We start from the raw sequence: 18,933 nt of genomic DNA on the forward strand, positions 1-18,933 counted from the left end.
GAAAGTGTGCTGTAAAAGAAAGCGTGGCTTCTTACCAGTTTATTACTATGTAATTAAACCAAGACTGTTCAGTTTTACATATTTTTGTTTCTCAACATTACCATGTATTTTCTGTAGTATTACTAGGTAAAACACATCTATTTACCAAGTAAATAAGATGAAAGTGTGCTGTAAAAGAAAGCGTGGCTTCTTTCCACAGTATTACCAGTTTATTACTATGTAATTAAACCAAGACAGTTCAGTTTTACATATTTTCGTTTCTCAAAATTACCATGTATTTTCTGTAGCATTACTAGGTAAAACACATCTATTTACCAAGTAAATAAGATGAAAGTGTGCTGTAAAAGAAAGTGTGGCCTCTTTCCACAGTATTACCAGTTTCTTACTATGTAATTAAACCAGTACTGTTCAGTTTTACATATTTTCCATTCTCAACATTGCCATGTATTTTCTGTAGTGTTACCAGGTAAAACATGACTATTTTCCAAGTAAATAAGATGAAAGTGTGCTGTAAAAGAAAGCGTGGCTTCTTTCCACAGTATTACCAGTTTATTACTATGTAATTAAACCAAGACTGTGCAGTTTTACATATTTTCGTTTCTCAACATTACCATTTATTTTCTGTAGTGTTACCAGGTAAAACATGTCTATTTACCAAGTAAGTAAGACGAAAGTGTGCTGTAAAAGAAAGTGTGGCCTCTTTCCACAGTATTACCAGTTTCTTACTGTATAATTGAACCAAGACTCTTCAGTTTTACATATTTTCCATTCTCAACATTACCATGTATTTTCTATAGTGTTACCAGGTAAAACATGACTATTTTCCAAGTAAATAAGATGAAAGTGTGCTGTAAAAGAAAGTGTGGCCTCTTTCCACAGTATTACCAGTTTATTACTGTGTAATTGAACCAAGACTCTTCAAATTTACATATTTTCCATTCTCAACATTACCATGTATTTTCTATAGTGTTACCAGGTAAAACATGACTATTTTCCAAGTAAATAAGATGAAACTGTGCTGTAAAAGAAAGCGTGGCTTCTTTCCACAGTATTACCAGTTTATTACTATGTAATTAAACCAAGACTGTTCAGTTTTACATATTTTCGTTTCTCAACATTACCATTTATTTTCTGTAGTGTTACCAGGTAAAACATGTCTATTTACCAAGTAAGTAAGACGAAAGTGTGCTGTAAAAGAAAGTGTGGCCTCTTTCCACAGTATTACCGGTTTCTTACTGTGTAATTGAACCAAGACTCTTCAGTTTTACACATTTTCCATCCTCAACATTACCATGTATTTTCTATAGTGTTACCAGGTAAAACATGACTATTTTCCAAGTAAATAAGATGAAACTGTGCTGTAAAAGAAAGTGTGGCTTCTTTCCATAGTATTACCAGTTTCTTACTGTGTAATTAAACCAAGACTTTTCAGTAACAATACACAAAAATCACATTCGATACGTACCTCGGTTTTGAGGTCTCGGTTCGGTTAATTTTCGGTACAGTAAGATAACCAAATGCAAAACATAAATTTGATTGTTGTTTATTAGGAATTTTTCTCAACCAAATGTACAGGTTTTGGTCAAATGTAATTATTTTACTCACCGACTAATGTTATGTTGTACATTGTCCCTGATACAAATAAACTTATTAAACCATTATACAAAATATAAAAAAAGAGAAAAGAATAGGCCTAAAGTGCTGCCTAATAAGTCAAATAAATTATTCTCAAATTAACAAAATACGGTATAAATAAGCCTTACAATGAATAAAATATTCACAAATAAACAAAATATATAAAACATGATTTAAAAAAAAATTCTCACACAACTTTTGCAACACGGCCAGATAGAGAGAGAGAGAGAGAGAGAGAGAGAGAGAGAGAGAGAGAGAGAGAGAGAGAGAGACGGACAGACAAAGGGACAGGCAGACTGTGCCTACAAGCAGGGGGGTCCTCAAGCCTCTGTTTTCTTGCTAGCGGTAGCATTAGCCACGACGCAAACGGGCTGCACATGTAGCTGCAGTCTGACTGTAAACACACACAACTTCTCACCCGTGCTCAGCGTTGTACCGAACCGAACGCCCCGTACCGAAACGGTTCAATACAAATACATGTAGTGGCGTCGCCTGGTCTGGGCATTCCTGGCTCTAGCCCCGAACATTTCTTATTCAGCCCCGGATGTTTTCTCAGACGGAGTTAAACAGAAAGTGAGATGGTAGTTTTGTAATTTCCCAGTGACAGTGAATGCAACACAGGCACGACGCCACGACCAATCAGAGAGAAGTGTTGTGGAAGCGGAGACTCCTCCTCCGTGTTTTATTGGCTAACAGCCAGGTAACCAAGGTAACTATTTGAATTGTAGCGACGACATCAGGCGGTTTTTTTTTTCTCGGCACGAACCAGCGCGTCTGGTCGGATTGGGCCGTCCATGTTCGCTTGAGCCCAAAAGAACAACCAGGCAGCAGAGTACAAAAACAGAGGAACAGAGACAGCACAGCAACAGGTGTGTGTGTGTGTGTGTGTGTGTGTGTGTGTGTGTGTGTGTGTGTGTGTGTATGTGCGTGTGCATGTGCGTGTGTGCTACCTGCTGCAAAAGGTAGGCTAATAATATTCTATAATCATAGTTGGCTGAAAATCTTAGGACGTAAAGCTCAAGCATGTGTTCTTGCCATTACAATGATAGGAACCGTTCTCAGTCAATAATAAATCTGTTTTTTATTTTATCTAAAGCAATGTTGTCCTTTATTTTCTCCTCAGAGTAGTCTACACCAGCATGCCTTCCTGCTTGTAGGAGGGGTGGGGGCGGGGGCGGTGGCTCCTCTCTCTGTGTTTGTCTGTCTGTCCGTCTCTCTCTCTTTCTCTCTCTCTCTCTGGCCGTGTTGCGCACGGGCTCCAGCACCTGTGGATCTGCTGCAAATGTGCCAAGAGCATCGTCAGGCAGCCGTTGTGGCATTTGCCCACATTGCCCTATGGTCGGTCCGTCAAAAGTTGTGTGAGAAGTTTTTTTTTAAAATCATGTTTTATATATTTTGTTTATTTGTGAATATTTAATTCATTGTAAGGCTTATTTTATATACCGTATTTTGTTAATTTGAGAATAATTTATTTAACTTATTAGGCAGCACTTTAGAACAGTAGGCCTAGGCCTATTCTTTTCTCTCTTCTTTAATATTTTGTATAATGGTTTACTTTTGTTTAATATGTTTATTTGTATCAGGGACAATGTACAACATAACATTAGTAGGTGAGTAAAATAATTACATTTGACTAAAACATGTACATTTGGTTTAGAAAAATTCCTAATAAACAATCAAATTTATGTTTTGCATTTGGTTCTCTTACTGTACCGAACTGACATGGTAATGTTGAGAACGCAAAATATGTAAAACTGAACAGTCTGGTTTAATTAAATAGTAATAAACTGGTAATACTGTGGAAAGAAGCCACGCTTTCTTTTACAGCACACTTTCATCTTATTTACTTGGTAAATAGATGTGTTTTTCCTAGTAATACTACAGAAAATACATGGTAATGTTGAGAAACGAAAATGTGTAAAACTGAACAGTCTTGGTTTAATTACATAGTAATAAACTGGTAATACTGTGGAAAGAAGCCACGCTTTCTTTTACAGCACACTTTCATCTTATTTACTTGGTAAATAGATGTGTTTTTCCTAGTAATACTACAGAAAATACATGGTAATGTTGAGAAACGAAAATGTGTAAAACTGAACAGTCTTGGTTTAATTACATAGTAATAAACTGGTAATACTGTGGAAAGAAGCCACGCTTTCTTTTACAGCACACTTTCATCTTATTTACTTGGTAAATAGATGTGTTTTACCTAGTAATGCTACAGAAAATACATGGTAATGTTGAGAAACGAAAATGTGTAAAACTGAACAGTCTTGGTTTAATTACATAGTAATAAACTGGTAAGAAGCCACGCTTTCTTTTACAGCACACTTTCATCTTATTTACTCGGTAAATAGATGTGTTTTACCTAGTAATACTACAGAAAATACATGGTAATGTTGAGAAACGAAAATATGTAAAACTGAACAGTCTTGGTTTAATTACATAGTAATAAACTGGTAATACTGTGGAAAGAAGCCACGCTTTCTTTTACAGCACACTTTCATCTTATTTACTTGGTAAATAGATGTGTTTTACCTAGTAATACTACAGAAAATACATGGTAATGTTGTGAAACGAAAATGTGTAAAACTGAACAGTCTTGGTTTAATTACATAGTAATAAACTGGTAAGAAGCCACGCTTTCTTTTACAGCACACTTTCATCTTATTTACTTGGTAAATAGATGTGTTTTTCCTAGTAATACTACAGAAAATACATGGTAATGTTGAGAAACGAAAATGTGTAAAACTGAACAGTCTTGGCTTAATTACATAGTAATAAACTGGTAATACTGTGGAAAGAAGCCACACTTTCTTTTACAGCACACTTTCATCTTATTTGCTTGGTAAATAGATGTGTTTTACCTGGTAACACTACAGAAGGTTTAATTAACAAGAGGACCCTGATGGCATATTTGCCAGGTAAGTACTAAATAAAATCAGGCATGATAAATGAATGAGCAAAGTTATTACCAGCCAAAACAGCTCAATAACTTAGTAACACGATGGACAGGTGAGATATTGGATTATACTACCAGGTAAATGGGATGTAATTTCTCTCCTTTTACATTGTAATTGCGTTATTATTTTACTGTAGTTACCTTCACAATGACGGTAGTAATTACCCATTAATGCAGTGTTGTTCTTTAGTAATAGTTGAGATATTTCAAGGCAATTAGTTAGTATTTACTCTGTAGTTACCATCATTTTACCAGTGTTAGTTACCTTGTAATTTCTTTCTTTTACCTTGTAATTACACAGTAAATACACAGTAATTAGGGGACTGTAAAAGAAAGGGTTACCCTGCATTGTTGTTTTTTCTCTTTTCCACTTCACCCCCAACTCTCCACCAGGAGTTAGATCACCCTTTCACCTCAGCCTGAGGTCAACACAGTTTGTGTGCTGGTTCCTAATGGTTACTGATAAACGCCCTGCTCTGCACAGACCTTCAGAGATGTTTACATGAATCTTCAGAGAACGTTAACTCTTATTAGGCGTATATGACAACATGAGCCCGCTGCATCTGTCTGATAGATAACACACATGTCCCCAGTCGGACACAGAATGTGTCTTAAACAAAGTGCAAAGGGGCTGAGTTAATCTGTTGCTCTGTATCCACTGGCTCAGCAGGCGTGATAAAAGCCTCACAATAGACTCACAATAGAGCCACTGTATCGTCTGCCAGCACAGAGACACACAGCACAGCTGCACTCGCTGCTCTGTATGGAAACGGCCTTAACAGGGCTGACTCATACAAAATACACTCTGTCCCACACACACAAAAACACACATGTAAGCATATGCACACATACTTTGTCTTTCTTACACACACTCACATGTGCGGACCTCATGAGACCAGCTGCAGCGTTTAGCGCCGAGCAAACACTTATTTCACCTGGACGCCGACATGAAGAGTATTGATCGCAGAAACGTGGAGGTGTGAAGACAAACACACACATGCCTTTGAGAAAACATAAGAATCTGACTAAGCAACTCGCACAAACACACATACGCGCATTTCGTTTATGCAACTGGCCGTGTATGCGAACACACACTCACACATTCACCATGCAACATTGATTACCCCCGCTGCATTACTGCCAGACATTAAGCCCCCGAGCTCCTCGGCATCCAGAGGCGACACCTTAGCCCGGGATTTAATTTTGTGTGGCGGCGGGTGTTAGAAAAACACATGATGTAGCCAGTTGTTTTGGAGGGCAAATGGAGCAGCCATCATAAAGGCCGGTTTTATTAGCTGTTGCTTGATTTGTTCCTGCAGCCTGCGGAGCGAGCCGCTAAATCAATGCGTCCAGCTGTTCTCCGAGCTCGCCGGGGCTCTCTGGGCGCGCAGCAGGTGTATGGCCCGCTAGGCCCAGTCACACACACCCGCTCACATAACAAATAATAACGGCCTCCACACACGGCCCATCCATCACTGTTATGGCCCGGCCCGGGAGACCGCCGCTCACACACTCATGCACGCCGAGGGACTGCGACTGTGTGTGTGTGTGTGCAACAAAGAGCACATGCTCATGCTCACACTGACAGGCATTCCTGCACTTATACTAGGTATACATTATGCACACACACGTTGGTGTCTCTGTACTTGTGAGGACCCTCGTGGCTTATAATGGGTTTACTAGCTGCAAATGCTAACCTGAGTTACCACAGCAACGTGCCTGACCGCAACCCCAACCTTCATCTAACCCAACTCTAACCCTAAACCCTGACTCCAACTCTAAAGGCTCATCTATGCTCTACACTGCGTAGGCATTCAGACAGTGTTCACTTTGTGCATCTATCTGCACATACAGCGTCCTGGAAGCTCATGGACCAAATGTAGCAGCACCACCATAGACCATGGTGGGGCGCTGTGGAGCAGTGAAGCCCACAGTTTCAGGCAAGATGAACAAAACACAACAAAGAAGAAAACAGAAAGGGGTTATACTAGGAAAACTGGGTGAATGGCTTGGAAAAGCTCGACCAGAAACCCCCCAACTCTGCCTGCTGGGAGACGGGTCAAGGTCACCACCAGGAATATACAAAAGCAGAATTCGGTTTAGCACTGACGGGCTTCATTAAGAGTCAGACTCGATCATAACTTACTGACTGGGTCAAAGGGATAGTTCAACATTTTGGCAAATTGGCCCATTGCCATAGCAGTAGGTTCGTTACCTTTAATTGTCGGTGCAAGCTGTTTTTAGAACGGCGGAGCAGAGCCATGAGCTGCTCAGAGCTACGCTACGGAGGCTCATTATGGGATTTCTTGGTTTCCCTCATCAAACTCATCAAATACACAATCCAACAACTCCACAACGCTCTGGTGGACAAGTTTTTTGTTTTTTAAGTATATTTTTTGGGCGTTTTTGCCTTTATTTCATAGTGAGATAGACAGGAAAGGGAATGACATGCAGGAAAGGTCTGCCCGACGCGGGATTCGAACCGGGGACGCCTGCGTTGAGGACTGTAGCCTCTACATGGAGCGGCCGCCTTAACCACTGCGCCACGCACCGCCCTCTCTGGTGGACAAGTTGTGAGCTGCACATTCACCACACTATGAGATAATAACACAACGTTACCACAGTTGTTTTAGAGGTACTATATATATGCATATTTTGAGTACAGGAACTACTTGTAAACAACGTTCTACTTCATTAATGGAAGCATTAATGAAGAAAGTGACAAAGAATAGTGTCAAGTACTGGTGGTGGGCCAGTACCAGCACCAAAGCGCCAGAGGTGTGGACTTGGACTCGAGACTTGAGACTTGACTTGGACTCGAGTCCCGATTTTGATGACTTAAGACTTGCTTGATCAAATCAAAAAAAGACTTGGACTCGCTTGGGACTTGATGCCAAAGACTTGAGACTCTACTTGGACTTGAGAGGAAAGACTTGAATTCAAGTCAAGTCACATGCAGCAAGCACAATTTTTAAAAGTGTCCCATCAATGTTACTGTAGCAGCCAGCCAGAGACGTTCTATATAGAACCCACTCCTGTTATCAGTCTTGGCTCTATAATTAATGCCAACACACTAATGCCTAGGCTACCACACATAAAGATAATCTGGCTGATTTTGCCCCGATTTTCCCCCTTCTGACCAAAGACAAAAATCGCCCGATTATCTTAGGCTCTTGAGATTATTTTATGAGATTCTCCTGTAGTGTGTGGTGTTTTAAGATTTAAATTCTCCTGACAATCGACCCGTAAAACAGTCGGCGGCGACAATCGTAAATATTAAACATGTTCAATATTTACGATTGTTGGCCCCAACAATTGTGACCATTTGGATCAAAAGTCGGCTTGTGTGTGGGGGAACACGACAATCCTGAGTCACCGTCTCCGCAGAATGTGAAGTGAAATTGAATGTGACCAATAAAGAAGCGAGGCGTGGTCATGATCTTTATGTATCATTAATTATAATCGATTTGTTTGGGACTCGAAACAAAAATCTTAGGACTTGGTTGGGACTCGAAAAAAAATCTTAGGACTTGGTTGGGACTCGAAAAAAAAAACTTAGGACTTGGACTTGACTTGTGACTTGAGAGCAAAGACTTGAGACTCTACTCGAGACTTGAGAGCAAAGACTTGAGACTCTACTTGGACTTGCAACATAGGGACTTTCTCCCACCTCTGCAAAGCGCAAACAAAGGTGACTGCTACGCTACCGGCCTCAGGCTGTTCATTATCCGCCGTGCTGCTGCTGCTGCTGCTGCTGTTGTTGTTTTTGGATACAGAAAGAAGAAGCGGAAATGACGCGAATTGCATCATGACGCTCTCTGTGCGTTAATTATCCCAATTGATTACAATTACCATGTATAGCTACAGGAATAACCCCGTTTGCTCACGCGTGTAAATGGGATATTCCAAATGTTTCAGAAACCGGAATATTGACTTTAACCCATTTTAAATATTGACTGCATGTAAAGGTAGTCACAGTCTTATTGTAAAGTGGTCTTGGGCCATAAGGACATAGTTTTTAAATGTGCACAGACTTGTGAAGACCGTCACTTGAAAGTGAAATAATGGTCCTCACATAACCTTTAAATAAGTCCTCACATAGAAGAAACTGTTTAAAACTGGAGCCACTAGAGTGAGGACGCATTAAACATATTAAAGGTTACACACTAACACTTTCCTGACACACAAGGGCATATGAAATAACTGTTTTTTTTTCTTCTTTACACACACACACACATACACCTAATGCATAGATCCACACTCACATTTCTACACACACACACACACACACACACACACACAAGTAATGATCAGCACTTGAGTACTCACAGTGCTCAAACAAGTGTGTGTACCGTATGTGACTGACAGACATAGTGTGTATGCATACGCCTGCACAGACGCAAACACACACTGGACACTCAGCGACATGCAGGACACAAGAGTTACACACACACACACACACACACACACACACACACACACACACACACACAAGGACGATCAATCATAGTTATGGCTCAGCTCCACTCAGAACCTGTTTTTTTTTTTGTTTTGTTTTTTTAAAGAAACTCTGTGAAAGTCGATGAAGAAAAATGTTCCATGTGTTTCTGTCACCAAACTGTCCCGTGCTGCTGCTGTCGCTGCATTTTACTCACTATGTTGAGTTTTAAAGGGCCGTTTCACTGAAGAGGCAAGAAATATGGTTTCTCCCTCACTTAGAGACTGTTCCTTGGTTAAAACACTTTGTGATGATTCTCTATGAAAACCAGAGGAGAGAGAATGTAGCTGTGAGCATCTCTAATGAAACTGTGTTCAGCTTCACTGTCTTCAGGTGTGGATAGAAATCTCAGAAAGCCGTGCAAATAAAACAATCTGCCTTCCTAAGGTGTGTAAGTAAGAGAGTCTCATTTAAAAGCAGTTCGCAAATACAACAGCTGGATTGCGGCGAAGCCTAAAATCCATCAGTCTTCCAAACAGCAAGGGTCCACATCTGGTGTAACTCAAAACTGCAGGAGGAGGAGGAGGAAAAGGAGGAGGAGGAGGAGGAGGAGGAGGAGGAGGAGGAGGAGGAGGAGAGGTGATTCAGCAGGTGATGGCAGCAGACTTCACTAAAGAGTCAAACCAAGAGGAGACAAGAAGCAGGAGGAGAGGAAAGGAAAGGAAAGGAAGCAAAGGAAGCAAAGGAAACAAAAAAATAGGAAAGGAAAGGAAGCACAGAAAAGGAAAGGAAAGGGAGCAAAGGAAAGGGAAAGAAAGGAAAGGAAAACACAAGAGAAAGGAGAAAAAAGGTGGAGAAGAAAGGGAGTAGAAGGAGGGGGGATGAGGAGCACAGCAGGAGTCATTTTCAGATATTGCTTCTTATCAAACTCTTGGTCTCCTTCCCAACCAACCAACAGATTTCCCATAAATGGCAGTCAACACTGTGTCACATCCAATGATATTTTATAACTGCAGAATCATGTGTGTGTGTGTGTGTGTGTGTGTGTGTGCGACATACGTAGCTGCAGAAAAGCAACTGCTCACACAGGGAAGCGGGACATATCTGCTTCAGCTCTTAACAGCTGGTCCCTGCAGTTGCCCTTTTCCACACATGAAAGGGCAACAGTCACAGTGTGTGTACATGCATGTGCGATTGTGCGTGCATGCATGTGTGTGCGTGTGTGTGTGTGTGTGTACGTAAGACATGAAAGAGAAAGGCAGCAACAGGCTTCACTAAGAAATATTCAGTGCCTCGTAAATCAGCGCTACACTGATGCATGACTTTAACAGAACAATTTGTGCGTGTGTTGAGAGTGAGTGTGTGGGAAAGTGTGACACGTACACGCCTCCTCCCAAGCTGCTGTTGTTGATTACACGACGTATGTGTATCGGCTCATACGTTGTGTATTTGCTATTTAACTGTGCGTGTGTTTGTTTAGCTTCCACTGAACTGAGTCTAACCCAGAGACATTCACGTGTTGCTGCTCTCACTTTATAGACACATCCTGTATGATTGTACGGAAGATAAATTTACATGACAGGACCTGCACCAAACTGTAACGTTGTGTGTTATGTGTTAAATCATGAAGCTGACTGAAACAATTCAAGTTGATCACTTTTGCAGATTTGTGATAATGTCCAATTTACAATTCATAATGTCACCATTCAGGCATGAATAAGATGAACTATACTGTTTGTGTAAAATCTGCACTTCCAAATGATTTTCTCCACTTAATTCACTCTTAACTAATAAAAAGTTATTAAATCAACATTTTAATACCCTTTTTTAATTTGAAATTGAACACACTAACCATATGTTTCCACCCTTCAGCAGATACGAGGAGATAACATATTTTTTAAATAAAAAATTCAGAAAATATGAGTTTAAATTTGTTGATTGCAACATATCCCTCTTTGCACAGAAATACCATACTGTAAGCTGTTATTTTGTAGTTAACTAAATCTAATCTCTTTACCTGTGAAAATGTGGTGAAGATAGATAATTGTATGAATCATGCACTTTCTGTTAGGACTGACTGCAAGAATCAATATATACAGTATATAGATATATATTGGATTTTCAGAGTTTAGCATCTACTGTTTCCAAAACAATAGATCACACATGACCTCTCAGGGCCACCATACTCTATGTAATGGTTGTAGTTTAGCACTGTGTTAGATTCACACCTCTGAGAAAAGAGACTGTGGTCGATCGGAGTGAAAGGAGTTCTGGTTTCAGCGCGAGGTTGGTGAGGTCTCAGATTACCACCCAGGAAAGTCGTCTGTATTGTCACTGGTGTCTTGACCTCGTTCAGTTTGTGGTGCATCCATAGAAAATGAAAGCTCCATTTCAGCGCTCAGGAGGCCGCGGTCTCAGTTTCCAAAAGCTTACAGCACAACTTTAGGAACTGGCACACCCAGAAATGTGGAAAAAACTTTAAATCTGAGTTTTTAAGTGATATTTCTGCTCCATGGTCTGCAGCACAGAGGTCTGGTCATCTACTTTTTGAAATCCTTCATGAGCCTATCAACAATATGCAAGTGCATGTAAACAGATTTGGGACGTTTCTTTTTATTTCTCCTTGGTTTTTATTTTTTCCACACAACTGTGTTTTCCAGTGTGTTGTGCTGTTAAACGTGTACCATGTTGTACCTCTGAGCTTTAACACATTTCATATGTGACATTTAATTTCCTCAGCATAACAATTGGGTGTTGGGTTGACTTCTATGGCGGCTCGCTTTACAGGGTGATATATTATCTGGTGTGAACCAGGTCAGTGGCTATAATGGCAGCAGCCCCAGCTGGCAGAGGAGGAAACGGCCAAAAAAAAAAAGAGTGAAACAGACAAGCTTTCAATTAGCACAGGGTTATACATGGGGAGAGGAGGCGTGGTCTATTTGTTTGTTTGTGTGGGGCAGAGCTTCATGTATGTGCTGTATACTGAACTTTTACCCTCAATCTACTGTGACCCTGCATGTTGTAGTTCCTGTATCCTGGTGTATGAGCTTAACTTCTATACAGTAAAGCAATGTTTTCCAACCTTGGGGTCGGGACCCCATACGGGGTCGCCTGAAATGTCCAGTAATTGTTAAAAAAAAACAAAAAAAAAACTAATTATTATTCTTTAAAAAAAATATGATTAAAAACACCACACACAATCCTGAACAACTGTATTCTATACTTTCACTTTCTCATATTTAAATCAAGTTCAAATAAAATGCAGCATATAAAAATATCTGAGCTGGTGCATCTTGATTGACGCGGTCGCCAGAAATTTGTGATGTCAAAATGGGGTCACGAGCCAGAAAAGGTTGGGAACCACTGTGGTAAAGCTCATATTCCCGAATGTTGAATTTCACCTGTCGGGAGGTGAGTGTCTTCACCTGAGCTGTAGACTTGTGCCGTGCTGACAACATGCATCCATCCACTCATCCGCTGGGTCCACAGCTTGGACGGGGTCACCAGTCAGTCTGTTACAGGAACGACATATAGAAAAAAAAACACATTCACACACAATTCACACCTATGGGCGATTTAGAGCTGCTAATTAACCCAATGTGCATGATGTGTTTGGTCCAGCCAGAGAAGCCACACAGGCACAAGGAGAACATGCAAACTCAACAGAGAAAAAGGGGGTCAAACCCAGAACTAACCACTGCACCACCATGCCACAGTGCCAGGATCATGCACTCAAAATGTTCGGATTTTGCAGATGTGTAAAAGGCACTCAGGAGGCCGCAGTCAATTTCCAAAAGCTTATAGTACAACTTTAAGAACGGGCACAGCCAGAAATGTGGAAAAAAAACTTTAGACAACATTTTCAGTCAAATATTTATCCAGTAAATTGTCTCATGTTTTTGCCTTGGAACAATAAAAAACTTCTACTGTTCTGAGTTGGTTTAAAGCAACTACCTGTTCTCTAAAGTAGGTCCTGAACAGGAGCTCTATGTAACTTAATACTCCATACACAAGGATGTATAGTCACAAATCACTTAGAAATATGTTGTCAGCTGTATTAATTTCAGACATTTGGGGTACCAAATGCATCATGGGAGATATATAAAGTGGCTGTGACTGTCTCGAGACCTGACTTATATCCTGTAACAGCTCCGACAACTATTCAAAACAGTAGAAGCTCCGGTCGGAGCAACAGATTAACACTCAGCTTGTGCTCTCTGTACAGCCTTGCTGATAGAAAATCACGTCACATCACTTCCTCTGTCTCAGAAGCTATCATCACCTCGCCGCTGCTAGCCGCTAGACAAAATAACCCATAAGGCCAAATCATAACAGAGGGCCGTTTGGTCATGACCTGCGCAGTAAAAGCGCGACAGAGGGTTGTATTTCTCCTGCAAACAGAATTCCCACCTCGTTTTTCTCCCCTCGCCGTGTTTCCGCCTCTGTGACTTCTCAACGCCGCAGACCCTCCGGCTGATTTGGAGCCTCTGACCATTAATCACGCCGTTGGAGCGCTTTAACAGCGCAGCCAGAGCAGGAGGAGGTGATCATCAGGCAGGAGAGCAGGTGACCCTCCTGCACTGCCCCCCCCTCCCCCTGTCACCCCCATCATCCCCCAAACACCATCTCCGTACCCCAGTAAATTCACAGCGGGACTTTGACATCGTCTGTTTGTCGTCCTTCCTTTTCACTTCCTGCCTCTTGTCATCGCCACAGACATGAGGCGTCATTAATAAAGCACAACAAGGGGAATGAATTATAGTTCAAATTACCTTCTGTACTCAGCGAGAATGTGGAAAAGTGCAAATGCAGTCATGTAACTGTGTAATTTTGTTTGTTTTGTGCTTTTATTTTTGTTTTAGACGCATTTTATTTTAAATGTATAGTGTTTATTACTTTTTTTGTTGTTTTTTCTGTTCCCCATTTATTTTGCACCACCTGCTCCATTTATTTATGAATAATTGTATGGATAGTGCTCTATACATAAAGTTGATCATTATTCATATTATTAAACAAACAATCGTGTAGGAAACTCTCACGCTTACATATTATCTGGCTACTTAAGTAGGTTTGTGGCATCCTGTCAGTGTCTTACTGTACTTACATAAAGGCAGACAGTGGCCTATTATAGTGGGAACATTAAAAAAACTAGGTCATATTGAGGAATTCCCTCATGGACAAAAGCAACAAGTGGTGAGTGACATGTATACATGTATCGTGCTTCTTGGGTGTTCGGTATAAACTACGGTTTCTCGAGCCTTCTCAACTTTACCCTAGATTTTTTTCTTTTTCTATTTTTATTAAAATCCATATCAATGCTGAACAAAAAATATAAACTTGCACACATTTTATTTTCAGTATATTCTTGACTCAGTAAAATTTTCACATACTTTCACAGAGCAGGAAGACTGCTTCAAACATCTGGGTGTGGGAACCGCAGGCCAACGTTGCATCAAGACTGGGACAGCAAGTCAGGAAATAATTTGAATTAAGTTTTATGTTAAGTAATGAAATGCATCATTACCCACGGAGCAATCATTATGCTGAAATTTCAGTGGGTTACTTTGCTTTATAAATTTGTGCAATATACACCAGCGAGATGATTGCACTGTGTAAATTGGTGTTTACAACTTCATGGTGAAAATGGGAGTCAGACAAACTTTTGGTCAAAATTGATGATGGGAAAAAATTTCTCATGGGACACTTACTTTGCTTTTTGTATATATTTTTGTATGTATTTTTAACGGGGCTGGTCCTGTGGGAATATGAGAGTGTTGATGTTTCGCTTCCTTCATAACAGCTCATCACAAATCCCAGAAAGGGGCAGTCCCAGTAATGTTTACTCTAATTTGACATATTGAATTATTTTGTAGATGAATGGTTAAAATGAAAAAGTTGCCAACAGAGCTGTTGGGGATAATTTGTGTTTGTTGAGAAATGAAAAAAGTTGAGAAGTTGAATGTATTTGACTGTTTTGTAGTTCACAGCAGTGCTATTGAACCTGGCCTGCTCTCTGTCAAGATCCAGTCAGAATTACCACGTCGCCACTGACACTACTTAGATTCAGTTACCTTCAATAATACACTGCTGGATCAGCTTTTCCTTTCATCACTAGCCTCTGAATATATGCCAGCAACAATAGGTGACCAATATATTCTGTTCAGCAACATAATGGGCTCATACACCTCCCATATGTGACACTAATATGAAGCCAACATCTGCACACCCCCCTTCTCTACACAATGGATATGAGTTCAAGTTTATAATTAAATACAATCTAACCAGGGCTATGGAATAGTTAACCATAAAAGCCTAAAATGCAAACCAAAAAAAAAAAACGGTTAAAATATATGATATGCATTGAGTTAAACAATGAGCTCCAACCAAAGCCACTAAATTTCTTAAGTGTGTTTTTAGCTGTGACGTCATCACTAGGTCTGAATGTTTCTGAATTGTTACTAGTTCAAGGTCATGTGTTTTTATTTATCACACGATCTCCTCATCATCATCTCCTTGAGGCGTTTGTTAAAGTAACCGCTAATAAATTGTTACGAGTTCTAACAGAAGATGTTTACCTTAACACATTTCTCTTTCTTCTATGTGTTGTTAATGGTTATTATTACTAATGTCAGGTTTAATAAGGAAAACAGTGGCCAAATGATCCAGTCTATCATTGCATACTCCTCTGAATCCTATCTAGGTCATTAGTGAAGCTGCTAGGTCTTGTACCGGATAGAAGAACCATCACGTGTTTCTTAGGAATCCATCTCATATAGTGTTATGTTCACTTACTTCATTGAAGGCTTGGTAATAGAGGGCATGGAAATCTATATTTTAAAGCATACTCAACAAAGGAACAAGGCCATTGTCTCTGTATTTTAAGACAGTCAGATGCTTCAGGTTTCAGTTGTTGCCCTTAGGATATGGCCAAGACTGGAGCTTCCCTACTACATACAATGCAGTTGTTCACAAATAGCAAGGTGCTTGACCTTGTTTTGGACCAATCCCAGAGGACACACTTACCTATAAAGACCCCTGAACACATCCCAAGGACTTCAAACATTCTGAGAAGATCTACCAGCTCTGAGCAGCGGAACCACAATTTCAGAGGAGAGGTTAACAAATTCACGGCCAAGCTGAAGAATTACAATGAAGAGTCTTTTAATTTTTCTGTCATTAATAGCCAGTAGTAGTCAGCTAACACTGACTGACTGTGGAACAGAAGCAAGACGTCCACAGGTGACTGACATTGCAGTGGAGTGTGGTACTTCATCCATTGGTCTGGCGGTTCAAATCTGCCCAGTCGTCTACACCGGCTACAATGAGACGCTGCTGATCCTGAACCATATGCTAGAACCAGAGTGCAGAGCAACCCTTGACGAATCTGTGAGTCCACCTGTTGCTCGCTTTAACTTCCCCCTGAATATGACCCATTCCTGTGGAAGCATATTCAGGACCACCAGTGCTGCCGGCACAGGTATATTCTCTGACTTCTCCAACATCCAGACGGTCAACATCAGCGGCATCATTCGGTCCCTCGATCCTACAACAGGCACCATCACCTACAATGCTGAGCTGAAGTACTACTACTCCTGTGCCTACCCCTTAGAGTATCTGGTCAACAACACCCAGATTGATGTGTCGGCTTCCTCCATTGCAGTCAAGGACAACAACGGTACTTTCATCAGCACCTTGAGCATGGAGCTGTTCTATGATGCCAACTTCACCCGACCAATGGTCATTCCACAACTGGGCATTGAACTGAGAACCAGTGTGTACGTTGAGGTCAAGGCCACCAACTTGACAGGCCAGTACCATGTCTTGCTTGACCGTTGCTATGCCTCCATCTCCCCGTTGCCCACCAACTCCAGCTTCTTCAATCTGTTCGTCCCCTGCTCCAAGGATCAGTTCACCACCATGATTGAGAACGGGGACAGCCAGAGCGCCCGCTTCCACTTCCCAGCCTTCCGCTTCATCGAGCAGCAGAACGAGACCGTGTCCACCTACTACCTCCACTGCATCACCCGGCTGTGTGAGAAGAGCAGCTGCAGCACATTCAAGCAGTGCACCAACAGGAGGAAGAGGAGCACCGTGGATGCACCTTCGGATAACATAAGCCAAACCTACACCATCACCTCTCCGGAGATCGTCACCAAGAGCGAGGGCTCCGAGTCCAAAGAGAAGCCCTTCGCTGCCGAAGCAAGAGACGACTCAGCTGTTGGGCTCGGTGTGGCTGTTGGCGTTCTTGCCTTTGCTTGCGCTGTTGCTCTTTGTGTTGCAGCAGTGTTTTACAAAAAGCTCAGGAACTAAGGAGGCCTCCATGAGCTGAAATGCAACATAATGGCCTCAGGCCTATGGGCCTAACATTTTATGAGGTGTACTGTACCTTCTTGATTTTTTTTCTTTTTTCTGGTGGAGGACTGGGCTCAGCTCAGCAATACAACTGTTGGGAGGTCTTTGTGTGTCAGTTACTGTAGTCCTCAGTCCTGGAAAGATAGTTGGTTGGGAGAATGACATGTCTATAGAGGATTCAGTAGATTTTGCTAGATTCCTTATTTCAAAAATGGACAAAGAAAAGCTGGGTGTTTATGCATGTCTGCACTTTATCAGCTTTGAAAAAAAAATAATAGAAGGAAAAATGGTAGCTGGAGGGGAAAATATCAAAAAGCGTAACAGAAATCACAGTCTTTATGTGGAATGTTTTGAAAGTGAAGTCAAAGTACCTTTCAAAGTATTATGTCTAATTTATTGAGTTCTTCTACTTGCTTTTGAGTAAATAAAGCTATTAAACTGATAATACATCACTGTCTGAATCAAGATTCTGTTTGTTTGTCCTTGATTTAAAAAAGTCAAATAAAGCTTCTAAAATAATTAATTCATCAAGTCCACAAAGCACCTTAAGTCCCACTACCTGTGTGTTCATCTTCTGTAAGTACACACAAATAATTTAAAAACACACAAAATGCTGAAGAGTGAAAGAAGAGTTTGATGTCCCATTTTGAGAAAGTGCCTGTACAAACTGAAAAACTATTTCCCTTGTCTGTTAACCATCACAGATTTTTCCTAATTTCTCTTCATTCATCCACTGCTGTTTAGTAGAAATGGAAAATAATGGTAAAAATAAAATAAACTGATTTAAGTCAGCGTTCTGTGTTTCATTCATGTTTGAGGTGTGTATATGCTGTCAATGAAGGGGGGGAGGTGTCAATGGTCCTACTATTTCAAAAATAAAGAGAAATAAAATGGAAAAACAAACATGTATACTGAGACATTTATTCATTGTTTCAAACTGTTGCTACAAGTCAATAAGAGTTACTTACTGTATGTCTTTTCAACATATTAATGGTCATTCTCATAGGAATGACCATAAAGGACTGCCATAGACAAATACCACTAATGTAATTATAATAATAGAATACTCCATAAGCTATTAAACAATATATTACTTATATGTTTGTTTATATAATCCCCTCTAAGGTGCATGTATAAGAGAAGCTACAGGTTTCTGCTATTATCTCAAACTCTTGCAAGTTTCCCCTCCTCCCGAGTGAAAGTCTCTGGTGTTTTCCTGCCTGGCCTCAGGCCCCTTAAGGCCAGTGTATATGTCAGAGGAGGAAGCTGTCTGACTACCTGGACATGTAGGGCAGTATATCTCTGACCCCACTGGGCCACAACTGCCCCGTCTCACTGTGATCTGCTCCAGGGGTGAAGGTTGATGTATGTTAAGAAGATGCTGAGCCCCTTCATGAGGGTTATGACCAGACCTGAGATGAAACGTTATCACTGATAATTATTCCTGCTTGTTTGAGTCTCTCTGCAGCGCTTTGTAGACAGGTAGTTTCCTGCTGCAGGAAATCGTGAAAACTTTAACAATACTGATGCCAGTGAATCTTTAGCA

General features: G+C 40.8%; 1 pseudogene across 1 annotated transcript; it reads left to right on the plus strand.

Moving 5' to 3' along the window:
- Positions 1–15,861: 15,861 nt before the first annotated feature.
- LOC146965378 (zona pellucida-like domain-containing protein 1 pseudogene) lies at positions 15,862–17,833 on the plus strand (annotated as a pseudogene). Its single transcript, XR_015034597.1, has one exon. The product of XR_015034597.1 is annotated as a zona pellucida-like domain-containing protein 1 pseudogene (transcript).
- Positions 17,834–18,933: the final 1,100 nt, after the last annotated feature.

The sequence above is a fragment of the Trachurus japonicus genome, chromosome 21, assembly GCF_045865225.1.
Source record: "Trachurus japonicus isolate A0001 chromosome 21, Traja_1.0".
NCBI lineage: Eukaryota > Metazoa > Chordata > Actinopteri > Carangiformes > Carangidae > Trachurus > Trachurus japonicus.